We start from the raw sequence: 18,778 nt of genomic DNA, 5'->3' as shown, positions 1-18,778 counted from the left end.
AATAAAGTCGAAATTACGAGAATAAAGTCTAAATGTTTTGAGAATAAAGTCTAAATTACGAGAATAAAGGCAAAATATTTTGAAAATAAAGTCGAAATTATGTAAATTAAGTCAAAATGTTTTGAGGATAAAGTTGAAATAATTTGAGAATAAAGTCAAAATTATGAGAATAAAGACAAAATATTACGAGAATAAATTCTATTCTCATAATTTCGATTTAAAACATTTCGACTTTATTCTCGAAATATTTCGACTTTAATCTCGCAATTTGACATTCATGGCACTAAACCGCTGTTGTAGATTAATATTAACTAAACAAAATTTAAATGTCTACTTAATCTTTAATATCTGGCCATTTCTTCATGACAGACATGCTACAGCCACTGTAATTTCTTAAATATGTGGACATTAAAACGTCTAAACGCAAAGTGAGGTTTTGAGCTTTTATTTTGAAATCGCGATGAAGAGTTAGCATATTAAGAAAGATATTGGTTTATTCTCCTGTGTTTGCATAGGTTTCTAACTTATTTATTTTATAAATCTGATTAAACGGCTCACGTTGAAATCCCAGATGGACATTATAATAAACCCAAACTCACAACAATCTGCATTATGCAGAGATGGCATTTGATTATGATTTTTTTGATTATGGTAAAATAACACTCAAAACCCACTGAGCATATAATATTGACATCTTCTCCCTGATTTACAGAAAAGTAGACATGCACTTTCCACAAAGAAAATATAATAACACAAATCAAAATCAACAACTACTATGGGTGTTTGATCTCATACAATGTTTGCATTTGAAAATTAACTGCATTAACGCTGAATAGCAAATGGCATGCAACTGGCACCTCCAGTTCTGGTTCATTCTCTCTGTTTAACATTAGATAAAGGGAACACCCTGTTCTCATTCCAGCTGACTGTATTGAGCGCACAGGAAAGCCCTCTGCTCTAATGCATCTAAGTGCAACCCACAGCTGCTTTCAGCCCATGTGGAATCGGCCCTGACAGGCTGTCACTCAATTGATTAGCCGAGTATCGATTAACGAGTCACATCAGTGCGAGAGAAAATCATCTGACGAGTTTATGGATCTACAGTAACCCGTGTGACCCCCAGTCCACACATACACTCAGATGATGAGTGTCTTTATCTGGACTGCGTAGGCGAGTATGTCAGGACACTGGCCTTTCCAATGCAGCCGGTCATTAACCTGCTGTCATCTGACACCTGTCGTTATGTCTGTCTGCTGTGACCACAATAAAGCCTTTTTGCCAATTTCTGTGGTTATGTGTTCAATTATCTCAGCAACCAGCACTTCAAGAGAGGGTTATGCAGTTGTGATCGGTAGATGGATTTGGATGACTGTACAGGGCTAAAATGTTTCTGGAAAGTGACCTGACTTTTCTCCTAAACTCACAATGCCAAGTAAATCTTTCATGCAAAGTATTTACAATTGCTAGATAAGAATGTAGTTAACTGAAATTAGTTTTGCATAAACTAAACAAACAGAGAACTACAACAACAAAACAACATGTATAGCTTATTTTATAATTTATAATTACATTCTATAAATAAAATTATATTATTATAATTTTTTAAACATTATATATATATATATATATATATATATATATATATATATATATATATATATATATATATACACACACACACACACACACACACACACACACACACACACACTGCTGTTCAAAGGTTTGGGTTTTTGGAATTTTTTTAAAGAAGCCTTGTCTTTTCAAGGCTGCGTTTATTTGATTAAAATACAGAAGAAAAACAGTTTTATTGTGAAATATTATTGCAATTTAAAATAGTGTTTTTCTATTTTAATATACTTTAACATAGAATTTATTTCTGTGATGTAAAGCTGAATTTTTAGCATAATTTCTCCAGTCTTCAGTGTCACATGATCCTTCAGACACTGTATGTTTTTGGAACCTGTGATACTTTTTTTATGATTCTTTGATGAATAAAAGTTAAAAAGTATAGCATTTATTTTAAATCACTTTACTATCACTTTTTAGCAATTTAACACTTCCTTGCTAAATAAAAGTATTTCTTTCAAACAAAGAATAAGAGAAAAATGACTGACCTGAAACTTTGAACAGTAATGCATATTGTTATAAAAAAATATATTTTGAATAAATCCTATACTTTCTATTGTTTTATTCAAAGAATCCTGAAAAAGTAGATTTTTTGATAATAATTCATCACATTAAAATGATTTCTAAAGGATCATGTGACACTGAAGAGTGGAGTAATGACTGAAGAAAATTCAGCTTTGCATCACAGAAATAAATTATGTTTTAAAGTGTATTAAAATAGAAAACCCTTATTTTAAATTTGCAATAATATTTTACACTATTACAGTTTTTTCTGTATTTTTTATCAAATAAATGCAACCTTGATGAGCAATTTTTGTGGAAACCCATAATATAGCACGTTTTTTGATACAGCAGGAATTTTAAAAATAAATTGATGTAAAATGATTAAATAAATTGTTTTTGTATTAAATTATTAACAGTTCTTTACAGTTATAATAGCAGAAGCAGATACACAGTACAATAAATAGACAATAATAAAAAAAAAAATATATAAATATATAGTGCCTTTTTAAATGTTTGGGGTCAGTAAGTTTTTTTTATAATCTTTTTCTTTTTTTTCTTTCTTTCTTTTCTTTACTTTTATTTATTAAGCACTTTTACACAATTTGTCATTGAACAAAGTGCTGTACAAACAAAAATAATCATAAACATACATCATTAACACCACATAAATTAACAATGACATAAAATAAACACCTCAGTTTGAAAAACTATACCCCATTAAATGCTAGAGCTAGAAAGTATTCTTTAAGCTTATGTTTAAAAACAGTAAAAGTACGTTCCAATCTAATAGAAAGGGGTAGATCATTCCAAAGTTTTGGAGCAATCGCTGCAAAAGCTCGATCTACACTTTTCCGCTTTGTTCTTGGAGTCATTAAAACCAGCTGGTCAGCTGACCTCAAGGACCGTTTTGGTTCGTATTTCTTGATAAGATTTATCAGGTACAATGGTGCCTGATCAATAAGTTTTTGAAAGTCTCTTTGCTCAATAAGACTGCATTTAGTCATTCAAAGACGATTTTTGTCGAAACCCTGAATACTTTTTTTTTTAGAATTCTTTAATGAATAGAGATGTCAAAAGTACAGCATTTATTTGACTTTTTTTTGTAACATTATAAATGTCTTTACTGTCACTTTTGATCAACTTAATGAGTTCTTGCTCCTTAAACAAAACAAAACAGAACAAACAAACAAACAAACAAACACAAAAAACTCCAAACTTTACAGCTGTAGTGTACACACACTACAATTGAGCTAGACCAAGTCCATAATAACTGTGAGACCTTTTAGACAAACTTTATGAGTGAGAGGTCAGGTCAGTCAATTCGAGGGGAAAATAGCAGCGAGTCAGATGTCCCTCAGCCGTATCGCGCACACAAACACACCCCGAAATGTTAAGCCCTCTCTGGGTTTGTCTTCCTCCACTATCATACCCTGACAGATGTCATTGATTCATCCTGGTCACGATTATGTAAAAAGTGAAGATCTCCACCAGCTGTGAATGCTATTAATGAGGTTTCCCCCAACACAAATAAACTAGGAACTTATCTATTATAAGTCTTGATTTGACTAAACACCTGTCCAACAATCACATTTACACAACGCATTAGCAGTTTGGTAACATACCGTCTACACTCTAAAATAACGTGTTATTTTTAGCCTTTTATATCTAATACTAATTCCACTTTGTATAACTGGTCAGCGATATGTAACAGCAGACAGCAGAACCTTCTGGAAGTGTGACGTAAGTTTGCGCTCCTATCTATGAAGCATGTAGAAAATAAATAAAACACACACGTACTCGGCCGTGAGCCGGCCAATCAAAGAGTGTCTGGCTGGTATTCTGTGAGCTGAGGTTTCTACCATCTGGTTAAGACATTAGTGAGGCTGGCCTCTGTCAAACAACACTGGCCTATGAGAAGATGAAGACTCTCTCCAAACTTTTTGTCTGCAGTTCCTTCTGCATTTCTGCAAATCTGATTCATGCAAATGAAATGTGAGTGACTCACGCACTCAAAAAATACAATTTGATTCAATAGACCCTTGATAAACACCTTCAAATGTTACTCACCATTGCTACCTTAGCAACTGTTGTGGTTACCATTTTTTTTTTTCAAATGTAAGTCTCATTTTATAGAAAACATCTAAAAATGTGGTAAACAATAATACATTTTAATCACAATTATAGCATTTTTTTTTTAATAAAAACAAAATATGCTATATATCTTATAATGCAACTACTGTTACAATAATAAAAATAGCTCATTATAATTAATTATACAAAATTGTATATTTTCTATTAAAACTAGGGCCGGGACTCGATTAAAAAATTTAATCTAATTAATTAGAGGCTTTGTAATTAATTAATCGAAATTAATCGCATTTTAATCGCATATAAATATTTGACCTGAGAACAGTGAGAATTAAGATTTTTTACATGGATTTTTAGTATACCATTGAATAATGACTGAATACATAAGCTTAAGCAACAAAATATTGTTTATTTTTGTTCAACCAAGTCCAACAGACCAGTGCAATATTGCTATTAAGTGTAGCAAGAGGCACGTTCTTTAACGAGTCTTTCATGCCGAGAACTCTGCTCTTGTGTTTGCTTAATTATGCATTTTAACGTTAATGACCAAACCTATCATTATAAATGTTGCTGCACATGGAATATAACGCGGATAACATTTAAAAAATATTTTTTTATCAGGTTACACACTGATTATTTATCACTCAAACCCCTTTCTCTACCTGTCCGTTGGTCGCGTATATCATCCATGTTTGTAGTTTTTCAACACTTTTTATGCGTTTTTGTAGTTCTAATCGAATTCTCGTTCACGGCGCAGTGTGTTGCGGGCAATATTAGCCGTTAAGAGTGTGCATTGATCGTTAAGTAGTAGACCATCCGGGAATCTTTGGAATACTTTTTTAAACATTCAACGATTTGGGACATACAATACTATTTAGGACGGACGCAACTTGTCTGAACGCTAGTTGGTGCTCCAGTATAATCGGTCCGCGGAATCTCATCCAGTGAGAAACGTTCCGCGGTGCAAAACTTAGTGCGATTAAAATGCGTTAAAAAAATTTAACGCGTTATTTTTGTGTAATTAATTAATCTAAATTAACGCGTTAAAGTCCCGGCCCTAATTAAAACATTACAATGAGTTTTTCACACATTTAGACACATTATCCACTAGTGAACCTGTTAGAAATGGTATAAAATGCTTGTAATATTTTTTTTTAATTAATTAAATAAATTAAAAAATATATATATTTATTTATTACAATTCATTTTATAAATATTACAATTCACCAATTAATTATTATGGTAAAATATGATAATTGTATTATTTTATTTAATAAATGAAATAATCCACTAATTATTATCACCAGCCTGTTAAAAATGTTTTATAAATGCTTTATTATTATTATTTTTAATAAGTATTATTATTTGTATCAAAAGAGAAAGAATTTACTGACCCCAAACCTTTGAACAACACTGTATATTGTTACAAAAGATTCCTATTTTATTTGTTCTTTTTAATATTTTATTCATTAACGAATTCTGAAAAGCATCACAGGTTCCAAAAAAAAAAAAAAAATTAAACAACACAGCTGTTTCCAACTTTGGTTATAAATTAGCATATTAGCCTGTTAAAAAGGTTATAAAAATGCTTTATAATAATACGATTTTTATTATTATATTTAATAAATCATTTAATCATAACAATTTGTTTCACATGTTTAGACAATGTTTCCATAATTAACGTCACCAGCCTGCTATAAAAATGTTATGTATTATTTTATGTAAAATAGAATGTTCCTGCATGCATAAAAGTATCACACACTTTGTCAGCAAAGTCAAACATTTGAAGGATGTCTAATACAAATGTGAATGTAAGCACTGAAAGTGTTTAAAGGATCAGTGTGTGTTTTATGCGGGTCTGTGCATGTTGAAGGGCGTGTGGGTGAGAATGTTCTGTGAAAGGTGTGACACGGCCTTACTGAGCATGTGCGAGAGAAACTAGCGCTGTACGCTCGCTGACCTGCTGAGAGGAAGAGGAAAAAAGGAGGAGGCAGGAGGGGAAAGAATGAAGAGAGAATCGGGTTGAAGGATAAAAGAAAGACGTGTTTATGGGAGCTGGGTGATATGGGGCGAGTCGTGCGTGTCTGGGCTAACGGAGTCGTGTTGCACTCACCCCATCTAACCCCACTCACCCCTATCTGTAACCTTCTGCAGTACAGCAGCATAGGGGCTCAGGTCACATGACACACACATGTAAGGACTTGATTCATTCAGCTGAGGAGTCATTCAGTGTTAGATCCAGAGTAGTGAGATCTGGAGCAATGGAGTTCTTAAACAAACATTGACTGTTACGGTTTTATCCTTTGTCCGCAGTTTTGTACTAGATAAAATAAATCTTCCTTCCTTCCAAAAGTTTACATACACCTAGCTAAATCTGTTTTACCAAAATAAGAAAGATCATACAAAATGCATGCTATTTTTTATTTAGTACTGACCTGAATCAGATATTGGACATAAAAGATGTTAACATATAGCTCACAACATATACCTGAATGATCCACAGCTGTGTTTTTTTGTTTAGTGATAGTTGTTCATGAGTCCATTGTTAGTCCTGAACAGTTAAACTACCTGCTGTTCTTCAGAAAAATCCTTTAGGTCTCACAGATTCTTAGGTTTTTCAGCATTTTTGTGTATTTGAACTCTTCCCAACAATGACCATATGATTTTGAGATTCATCTTTTCACACTTAGGACAACTGAGGGACTCGTATGCAACTATTACAGAAGGTTCAAATGCTCAGTGATGCTTCAGAAGGAAACGGAAAACATTAAGAGCTGGGGGTGAAAACTTTTGAACATTTGAAGATCAGGGTAAATTTAACTTGTTATGTCTTCTGGGAAACATGCAAGTATCTTCTGTAGCTTCTGAAGGGTAGTACTAAATGAAAAAAAAAGTTATTTAGGCAAAACCTGAAAATGTACACATCTTCATTCCATTCAAAAGTTTTCCCCCCCTGGCTCTTAATGCATTGTTTTCCCTTCTAAAGCATCAGTGAGTGTTTGAACCTTCTGTAATAGTTGCATATGAGTCTCTCAGTTGTCCTCAGTGTGAAAAGACGGATCTCAAAATCATACAGTCATTGTTGGAAAGGGTTCAAATACACAAATTTGCTGGAAAATCAAAGCATTTGTAGAACCTGAAGGATTTTACTGAAAAACAGCAGGCAGTTTAACTGTTCAGGACAAACAAGGGATTCATGAACAGCTATCACTAAACAAAAAAACAAAAAAACAGCTGTGGATCATTCAGGTAACAACACAGTATTAAGAATCAAGTGTATGTAATCTTTTGAACGTCAATTTTATAAATTCAACTATTATTTTCTCTTGTGGACTATATGTAAACAACTTTTATGTGAAATATCCTATTCAGGTCAGTACTAAACACAAAATAACACGCATTTAGTAGGATCCCTCTTATTTTGGTAAAATAATTAAACTTTCGTAAACTTTTGACTTTTTGTAAACAAAATCCACTATGAAACAACAATTGCTATTATTCCTTTTTGTTTAGTTTTTTTTTGCATGTTCTCTTTGAAGTTTTTTTTCACAGAGGTGAAAAACCTCCAGTTGCGCATGGCAGGAAACGCATTTGAAACAGGATCCTCAGAGAGAGTGCACTATAGACAGCCCTGTCAGTGAAATCAGAGAGTCTGGAGAGAAAGTCATTCCTGATCGTCACTCGGCCTCCTGACAGCTGATGGAGAGAGAGAAAGAGAGAGAGAGAGAGGATGCAGTCGTTCCAGCTCTGCTATGGCAGGTCGTTTAGGTCACTGCTTACATATGATAGCATATAAGCCAAAAAACAGAGGGTACGTTCCAATCACCTCAGGTGAAGATTCTATGCATATGCATACAATTATACACACACATATATACATATGGTCCCATTTTACATTAGGTGGCCTTAACTACTATGTACTTCCATTTAAATTAATCATTTGGTACAATGCACTTATTGTGTACATACATGTTTTTACATTGTACTTATATATTTTTAAAAACCTATATGTAATTGCATTTGTAATTAATTTCTGCAATACCACTGTTGACCCATCCCTTATATCCTAACCCACCCTTAAACCTACCCATACCACCAAACCTGTCCCTAACCTTACCCATATCCCAACTTAATAGAAGCAAAAGTATTTTGCAATGCAATATCACCACATTAACTACATTGTACTTACTTTTTTGATGTAAGTACATAATAGTTAAGGCCACCTAATATAAAGTGTGACCATACATACAATGAAAAATGAAGTAGCACGTATAATTTAGAGTTTTACTGCAGCTGAATGCATATCAGTCAGAAAAAAAGTGTTATTTTTTATTATTTCACAGGCACTTATCTTCATATCAAAATGTTGTGGATTACACTTAAATGCAGACAAATCCACTTAGTCAATATCAGCGTCAGTAAAAGTTTCTTGCACCAAAATTGATTTAGCGCTTAGTGATTTAGTTTTACGTGACTCTCTCTGACCGTTGAATTAAACAAAAACAAAAAGTGTCCTCTCATCCTTGTAAACTGGCTGACGTTTTCTTTTACAGTCAGACTACAATTCCGGAAAAAAAAAATCCCAACTCAGCCCGTCTCAGGTTACAGAAAGTTTAGCTGACTGTACAAGGATAGAAGAGATTTTTAGAAGCCTAAATGCCTCCTTTAAACCCCTCTTATATCACTATGTATTATATTACCAAACAAATAATGTCCCAAATCTATCAATGTAGCATCACCCACACAGATAAAATGGTGTGAGTGTGTGTGATTTTAAGGGGATGGAGGAAGGTCTCAACCTCATGTATAGTGTCAGCCGCTGCTGTCCCGCAGCAACAGAGTCCCTTTGTACTTGCACTTGACTTACAGTTTACTAGCGGACGTGTTTTACAATGTGTGTGTGTCTAAGTGCTCAATAGTGATCTATTTTCTCCTTATTCTGTGCCTGTACATTACTGATATAAGCCCTGCTCTTCATTTTCACTAATAAAGGGAATTTATTCTCATGGAAGACCATTTCCACCACATTAGAAAAATAAATCATGCTTTGGTAAATCATAATTTAGACTTTTTTGTCAATGAACATGACATGAAAAGTCAACATTTTGTAAATTGTGATCATTCAAAATGATGAGATCAAAAGTCAATTATGAAAAATGTTTACTTTTTGTCACAATTATTTAGTATCTAAACGTTGCTTTGTCATTTCTTATCAACTTTTTGACATATTTTTGACTTTATCTTATGACATAATATTATGATTTTGACTTTTTATCTCATAATTATGACAATGTCATAATTTAGACTTTTTATCTCATAATTTACTTAGTATCTATTAATGTCGCCTTATCATTTCTTGTCAACTTTTTGTCATAATTGCTTTTTTGTCATAATTTTGACTTTATCTCATGACATAATGTCATAATTTTGACATCTCATAATTACAACGAAGTCTTACCTTGACTTTTTAATCTCATAGTTGAATATGAGATAAAATTTTAAAGTTATGACTTTGTTGTTAGTCTCATAGTTCCGATTTATCATCATTTTGTCTTTTTTATCTCATAATTAGGACTTTTTATGTCATAATTCTCACTAAATGTTATAATTTTAACTTTATCTAATTATTGACTTAGTATCTCATTTTAGCTTTTTGTCAATTTGTGTCTTTAACTTGACTTTTTTTCTACTTTGTCATAATCATGACTTTTATCTCATAGTTTCGACTTATCATTTTGACTTTTTTATTTCAAAATTCACCAAATCTCATTAATTTTGACTTTTATCTCATAGTTTCGATTAATCATAATTTTGTCTTTTTTATCTCATAATTTTTGTTATAATTCTGACCTATTTTAACTTAAATCTCATTTCAACTTTTCGTAAAATTTTGTCATTACCTTGAATTTTACTTTTTTAAATTTTGATTTACCAAAGCATGATTATGTAGTGGAAGTAGGCTTCCATACATTATTTTTTCTTTAGCGGAGTATGCTATTATCATTGCTTATACCTAGGGCTAGTATTAACAGACCCCTCACCCTATTATATCTTTACACATAACTAAATTAACTAATTTTGTGCTATGGATATGAATGGTACCTCAAATCACATGTCTTGCTGAGAACAAATACTGCTATTGTTTTTCTAAGTGATTGACAGAACCAGAACACACTAAAAACCCTCAAAACACCACAGCAACCATCCACAACACTCCAGCACCATGGAAGCAAATTTTCCACCATATTTCTTAGAAAATTGTAGTTCTCTTTTTCTGTGCACTTTGCATGCATTGCTCCATCTCTGACTACACTTTTGTGGCTGACGGGAAAAGAAAGAGATAAGCAGAGAGAGAGAGTCAGATCTTGGTCAGCTGTCATGTTGGCTGTCGCTCCCTCTGCCAACTCTTTTCTCGTTAACAGTTTCTTTGCCTCTTTTTTTCCCTCTCTGCACACCCCCCTCTGACATTGCCAAGGTTCTCACGATGCACGTTTGTTGTCGTTGTCTCACGCCTGTCAAGATATCCTTACACATTTCTCAGGCGACCACACGCCTGGCTCAACCGGAGCGAAAGGGTGGGGTCAAAGGTCACGGAGCTGTCTGCAGTAATTAATGTCATCCGGATATGTGTACTTCCACTCACAGATGTTTGTTTGTCTGTCACGGTGGGGACTTTCCACTGACTTCTACTGAGCTAGTAATATTTTCTATCCCTAAACCTAAAACAGGTTTGTGTAAGAAAGCATTTTTACATTTTCAGTCAGACATGAAGATCACTGGCTGGTCCCCATGTAGGCAATAACTGGCATCCACGTAGACATTTTAACTCTCTGTATGATTACCTTATCAGCTTGAGATTACGTGGATCTCAGTAACAGGATTAACAGTGTTCGCAGTGGCTTTAGTGCGCTACAGCCGATTAGCAGCAATGTGAGCTGTCCAGTGTGACACAGGATTAGGATTATAATCCCAGGATTATCCGTATAGTCTCCACGGGATTATCCGACCCTCCCTCCTTTACCCTCAAAATCAGGGTGATCTCTTTCAGGTCCTGTGTAGGGCTCTCCCACAGACACTCATCTGATAGCTGCTTTCTATAGTTACTCTTTTATGACAAATGGATCATAAATGGTATACTGAATATATAAAAAATATAAAAAGAATATATACAAATACACACTACTGATCTATCTATCTATCTATCTATCTATCTATCTATCTATCTATCTATCTATCTATCTATCTATCTATCTATCTATCTATCTATCGTTCTATCGTTCTATCGTTCTATCGTTCTGTTGTTCTGTTTATTGTTCTACCTGTCATTCCATCTATCATTCTTTCTATTGTTCTTTTGTTCTTTTCTATAGTTCTTTCTATCGTTTTATCTATCTTTAGATGATCTTTTTGAAATTAATGGTATGGAAATTGTGTGCTGTAGAATTTATAGGAAAACACTACATAGAATATTATATCTCATAATGCAGTGTTCCTATTTCCAGAGTTATAAATGTAAGTAAATTGAAAATTGACAAATTTTTTGATCAGACTGCCAAAAGTTAACCGATTTTTACACAAATCTGCACAAAAAAATGCAAAATAAACAATTTATTTCTGATATGATAATTTTTTTTTACTTGCTGGATAAGATTTTTTGATTATATTACCAAAAGTTAACCGATTTTTACACCAATTTGCGCAAAAAATGCAAAATAAACTATTTATTTCCGATATAATGATTTTTTTCACTTGCTGGATAAGATTTTTTGATTATATTACCAAAAGTTAACCGATTTTTACACCAATTTGCACAAAAAATGCAAAATAAACTATTTATTTCCGATATGATAATTTTTTCTACTTGCTGGATAAGATTTTTTCATCAGATTGCCAAAAGTTAACAGCTGTTTACACAAATTTGCACTAAAAATGCAAAATAAACTACTATTTATTTCCGATATGATCATTTTTCAACTTGCTGGATAAGATTTTTTGATCAGATTGCCAAAAGTGAACCGATTTTTACACCAATTTGCACTAAAAATGCAAAATAAACTACTATTTATTTCCGATATGATAATTTTTTCCACTTGCTGGATAAGATTTTTTCATCAGATTGCCAAAAGTTAACAGATGTTTACACAAATTTGCACTAAAAATGCAAAATAAACTATTTATTTCCAATATGATAATTTTTCCACTTGCTGGATAAGATTTTTTGATCAGATTGCCAGAAGTAAAGCGATTTTTACACAAATTTGCACTAAAAATGCAAAATAAACTACTATTTACTTCCGATATGATCTTTTTTCCACTTGCTGGCATCAGATTGCCAAAAGTTAACCGAATTTTACACAAATTTGCACTAAAAATGCAAAATAAACTACTATTTATTTCCGATATGATCATTTTTTCCACTTGCTGGACAAGATTTTTTGATCAGATTGCCAGAAGTAAACCGATTTTTACACAAATTTGCACTGAAAAAAAATTAACTACTATTTATTTCCGATATGATCATTTTTTCCACTTGCTGGATAAGATTCTTTGATCAGATTGCCAAAAGCTAACAGATTTTACACAATTTGCACTAAAATGTAAAATAAACTACTATTTATTTCCTATATGATCTTTTTTTTTTCACTTGCAACAAAGTGAGGTCATATTGAGAATCATATTAATATTTGTATTGTTTATTGTTGCATACCGTGTACAATTTCACCAACTATTTTAATAGTATGTCGTATTAACAGATATTAGGCAGTATAAACCGCTAAGTATGCAGTAAACAGTATTGCATTTCAATCATAGCTCCTAAGAGACAAGTGCAGTCCGTCGGTCATTACCACAAAATAAACTACCGCAGGGATCTTGTTTCACCCCGAAGGGGTTTATTTTGGGATAATGACCAGCTGACTTTATATTATCCTGTGTCTTCTTAGCAAAAAAACAAGTCAAATATTGATTTGAAATGATTTTGTACAGCTATGTGATATGAGACAAAAAAAACGTGAAAAAATTACTCAAATACAACAAACATTATATAAAAACATTTACTGCAGAATGCAGCGAGTGACCAATCAAAATCAAGAGCTGTATAATCAGCCGTTTGAGGCAAAAACAGACCCAAAAAACTGACTGTTTTTCTCTGTCTTTCATCATTATTCCAGGCCTTTGATAATTGAATTCAGTGTGTTTTCGATCTTTTTTTCATAAATACACATCAGAATGAGCTGGGCTTAGATGGAGGGCTCTGTTGCTAGGATACCATGACCACGACAGACACGAGGTTTGAGCAAACAGTCTGTGGAGGGCTAGTCACATCTGTACCATCGCTTATGAGTGTGTGTTTGAAACAAACACACACGCACAGCCTCAAAAATGTCCGTAGTTATATGCATTTCACCTATAATGCACATAAAATGCTCACAAACATAATTCTGTCTGGTTATGTCAAATGACAACAATTTTAATCTTTAGAGATGAAGCGCATCACGTGTACTGCCTGTGTTATGGACACCTCGCTAATGAATAATGCAGTTCGGTGGCCCCTCCCTCTTAAAGATTGATGCGTCGAGGTGATGATGCATTTCCTGTCAGTCAGAGCTTTGATGACTCAGCCCGTTCAGCTCTACAGGAAGTGCAGGGTCCACTCCCAGAGTTCACTAGAAGCTGAGTCACGCAGAGATGAAATCGCTCTGTCACAGCGACACAGGTTGGAAGACCAACACACACACACACACACACACACACACACACACACATGTTGGGTTTACATGTTTTATGGGGACATTGCATAGGCGTAATGGTTTTTATACTGTACAAACCGTACTTTCTATCGCCCTACACCTACCCTACACCTAAACCTAGCCCTCACAGGAGATTGTGCATACTTTTACTTCATCAAAAAAAACTCATTGTGCATGATTTATAAGCCTGTTTCCTCATGGGGACCTGAGAAATGTCCCCACAAGGTCAAAATCTACTGGTATTACTATCCTTGTGGGGACATTTGGTCCCCACAACGTGATGAATACCAGGTACACACATACACACACACACACACACACACACACACACACACACACACACACACACACACACACACATTGAAGTAGGCCAGGGTCAGTCTGTTCCTGATAAGCAGGCTATCTTACTCTTTCAGGAGCCAATTTGGGTTTAAAACTCATGTGCATGTTCTCCAGTGCACATGACTCCCAGAGTGCATTGCAGTAGAGAAAAACAAAAAACATAAAAAGTAATGCACTGGTGCCTGTCACATAAAAGTAGTGCTATGGTACTTTTTCAGAGTAAATATTTAACTAATACAAAAAAAAAAAAAATGAGTGAGAGAGAGAGGAAGGGAGGGAGGGAGCAGGAATTAGGTGATTTTGTTATGGCACACTGAGACAGTATGTCAGATAAACAGTTTTCTCGGTCTGCTGGTCGGGTTCATGCTCTCTGTGTCTCTGTGTCTCTGTGTGTGTGTGTTAGATCCCAGTGCTGGCTTGTTTCTATGGCGTGATCCAGGAATGAAAACGTCCTCTGTGGATTTACTGCGCTCATGTTTATGCTTTCAAACAGACATTTATTCTCTAATGAATGCCCAGTGTGTCTATGTTTTCTGAGTGTACATTCCATGAGCGTGTTACTAACAGTGGCTGGGCTGCTGTGGGGCATTCGCTGCTCTGTCTCCATACATGGTGAGACTGGTCCAGTCCCTTTCTCTAGTGCTCGTTGAGTGTGTTGAGGTGGATCACATTTGTTGAATGTTACTACACTCACACAGGACCACTGAGTAATCTATCTATCCATCCATTCATTGTATACTTCACTGAATGACAGTTAAAATGTACGATAGCTAAAATGATAGAATGACAGACAGACTGATAGCATGATAAATAGAATGACAGAATGATAAATAGAATGCTAGAAGGCTTGATAGATAGATAGATAGATAGATAGATAGATAGATAGATAGATAGATAGATAGATAGATAGATAGATAGATAGATAGATAGATAGATAGATAGATAGATAGATAGATAGATAGATAGATAGATAGATAGATAGATAGATAGATAGATAGATAGATAGATAGATAGATAGATACAACTTTTTGAAAATCTGGAATCTGAGGGTGCAAAAAAATCTAAATACTGAGAAAATCACCTCTAAGTTGTCCAAATTAAGTTCTTAACAATGCATATTACTAATCAAAACTTACATTTTGATATATTTACAGTAGGAATTTTACAAAAAATCTTCATGGAACATGATCTTTACTTAATTTCCTAATGATTTTTGGCATAAAAGAAAAATCAATAATTTTGACCCATACCATGTATTTTTGGCTATTGCTACAAATATACCCCAGCGACTTAAGACTGGTTTTGTGGTCCAGGGTCACATATAGTGATAGACAGAACATTAGAATGATAGATAAAACGATAGAACAATAGAAAGAACAATAGATAGAATGATGGAGAGATAGATAGAAAGAATGACAACTAGAACGATAGGAAGAATGACAGATAGATAGAACGATAGAACAATAGATAGATAAAACGATAGAAAAATGAAAGAACAATAGAAAGAACGATAGATAGAATGACAGAGAACAAAAGAAAAATAGAACGATATATAGAACGATAGATAGATAGGTAGATAGATAGATGATAGATAGATAAGATGACAGAAAGATAGAACAGCAGAAAGAATGATAGATAGATAGATAGATAGATAGATAGAACAATAAACAGAACAATAGAATGATAGAACAATAGATAGATAGATAGAATGACAGAAAGATAGAAAGAATGAGATAGAACAATAGAACAATAGATAGATAAAACGTTAGAAAGAATGATAGAAAAAATGATAGAACAATATAAAGAACGATAGATAGAACGACAGAAAGAACAATAAACAGAACGATAGAACGATAGAATGATAGATAGATAGATAGATAGATAGATAGATAGATAGATAGATAGATAGATAGATGATAGATAGAACAGAAAGAACCAGAGATAATGATAAAAAGGGTAGATAGAACGATAGAACAGAAAGAATGACAAATAGACAGAATGATAGATACGATAGAATGACAGATAGAAAGAACGATCTATCATTCTTTCTGTCTATCTATCAGTTTCATTTTTGCAAATTTGTCAGATGTTTCTCTCAAAATTCTTTTGCAGAAAAAAAAGAAAGAAATGAGACGCAGTGAGAGAGTTTTTATAGCAGTCCATTTAATTAGATTCTGTAAGAAGCTGATAAGAAATATTTGAGTTGATGTTGAAACCTCAGACTTTGGTATCTTGGCATATCTGAGCCGGTTTGAGACTTAATTTCTATCTCTTATCAAACACCACCTCAAGAAAAGGCTATATTAATTCAGTTTGCTAACAATTGAGATATTAAAGAGATTAACTCATTAACTTTATGACTGAATAATCTAACAGCTAGAGCCATATATTAAAGTGACTTTAAAGTTCAGTAGCAGAATAATGTTTAGCTTTGGTTTTAATAGGTATTTAGTGTAGTAAAACCCTGACAAGAGTGTTTGCCATTACCTAACAAAATGTAAACAGAGCTAGTCACACACAACCAAAAGACTCTCAGACTCTCAGACTTTGGAATGTAAGCTTGGTGTCAAAAATAGCCATATACAGACAGAGAGCGCGCACGCACACACACACACACACACACACACACACACACACACACACACACACACACACACACACACACACACACACACACATACTCGAGTTGATACGGGGTCAGAAATGACATGAGCTTTAAAAGTTGTGAGTGCGTGCAACACGAGATTGACGCGGCCGCCATGATGACTTCTGTAGAAGCTGGCTGAGTTTGGCCGAGTGCTGGGAGCCGTATTCCAGAGCGCTGAGGTCTTCAGACAGAGAAGATCAGCTCTTATAAACAGGCGGATGATGGTATTTGGATCTCAGGCTACAAACTCCCTTAAGAAAGTTCCACACTAACTAAACAGTCCAAAACAAGACAAGAACAGCAATTTATTATTGAATGTTGACCTGGAAGAAAGCCCAGAGGAGAACTTTTATTGCTTAGCGATCGCTCACTCTTAGCTCGGGACTTCTGAATTATGTTTCAGTATCAAGTTTTCTCAAAGTTACTTGGGAAAAAACAAAAGAAACTAATTTTAGCAAATAATAAAGTACAAGGATTTGACACAAAGTTAGAAAAATGTAAAAACAAAGCTCAGATAATTTGTGAATAAATTACACTATTATTTTTGTATTATTTATGTATAGCATTTTTTCATATGTTGTATTGCCTTCAATTTTTATATTTTTAGTTCATTTTAATTTTACTTGAAGTTTTAGAAATTTTGTTGTGTCTTTTTTCTTTTTCCATTTCTGTATATTTTAATTTATTTTTGTTTCAATTTTTGTAATTGTATTGAGTTTCAGTAATTTTTTTTTCAAGCAATATTTTATTTTATTTTTATTTCAATTTATGTATTTCAACATAAATTTGACTTTTTAATTTATTTTTTTATTTGATTATTTTTTTTAATTTTTTTTTATATATAATATTTTATTTGATTATTTCCAAATTTCCAATTTCCAATTAAATCAAAAAAAGAAATAAATTAAATTAAATATATTATTTTTAAATGTATTTTTGGTTAAATTGACTTTTAGTAATTTTATTATTTTAACTGAAAATTACCATTTATCATTTTCATTTAAAAAGTTTTTATTTTTTTCATGTAATATGTTATTTTATTTTTATTTCAATTTTAGTTTTAGTAATTTTTTTTATTAATTTAATATAATATTTTATTATTTTATTTCAACATAAATTTCAGTTAGTTGCTAGGGCAACATTTCAAATCAAATTAAATTAAATTAAATTAAACTAAATTAAATTAAATTAATTATTTTTTATATTTAATTATTATTATTTAATTTAATAAGAATTATCTTATTTATTTAATTTTATATTATATGTATTTTATTTTATTTTATTTTATTTTATGATTTATTTCAAGTACAAAAAGCAATTTTAACATGTTTTTAGACCTAGTTCTACTAAACAATAGCTCAGACTCAACAAGCTCTTTTAACATAGTCCAGTTAACCTAGAAAGTAATTGCACAGAAATGCTGGCAGACATTATTTATTCAAAATAAGACATTACCATTGTAAGTGAGACAATTAAGATATTAAAGAGGCGTTGTTTGTCATTTTCTTCTCTAGGTGTATCAAGCTTGTGGGAGAGAACATATTAAACGTATACTGAAATAATCATAGGCGTTTGGTCGATTAAAAAAGAGAAAAAACGGGAACATTTAGCCATGTGTCTCAGCTATATAATCACATCTGCCTTCATTTAAAGAAAAAAAAAAGTATAAAACCATCTAAGAAAAAACGCTGAATGAGTTGCCATTTGGCATCTTCAATCAAGAAAATCCAGATTAAGTCATTTGCTGCCAAGTCCATTAGTTGTCAGAAGTCTTTGCTAATGGATTTCCTGACTGTTGTTTTAAAGCTAAAGTCATGCA

The 18,778-nt window shown here is 32.9% G+C and overlaps 1 protein-coding gene across 11 annotated transcripts in view; it reads right to left on the bottom strand.

Moving 5' to 3' along the window:
• Positions 1-18,778, bottom strand: part of LOC141344249 (muscleblind-like protein 1) — a 51,396-nt gene that overhangs the window by 17,869 nt on the left and 14,749 nt on the right. The gene's annotated exons all lie outside the window — the stretch shown is intronic.

This window comes from Garra rufa, chromosome 10 (assembly GCF_049309525.1).
Source record: "Garra rufa chromosome 10, GarRuf1.0, whole genome shotgun sequence".
Taxonomy (NCBI): domain Eukaryota; kingdom Metazoa; phylum Chordata; class Actinopteri; order Cypriniformes; family Cyprinidae; genus Garra; species Garra rufa.
The sequence above is the reverse complement of the archived record's forward strand: the minus strand, read 5'-3'. Positions and strand labels throughout refer to the sequence as shown.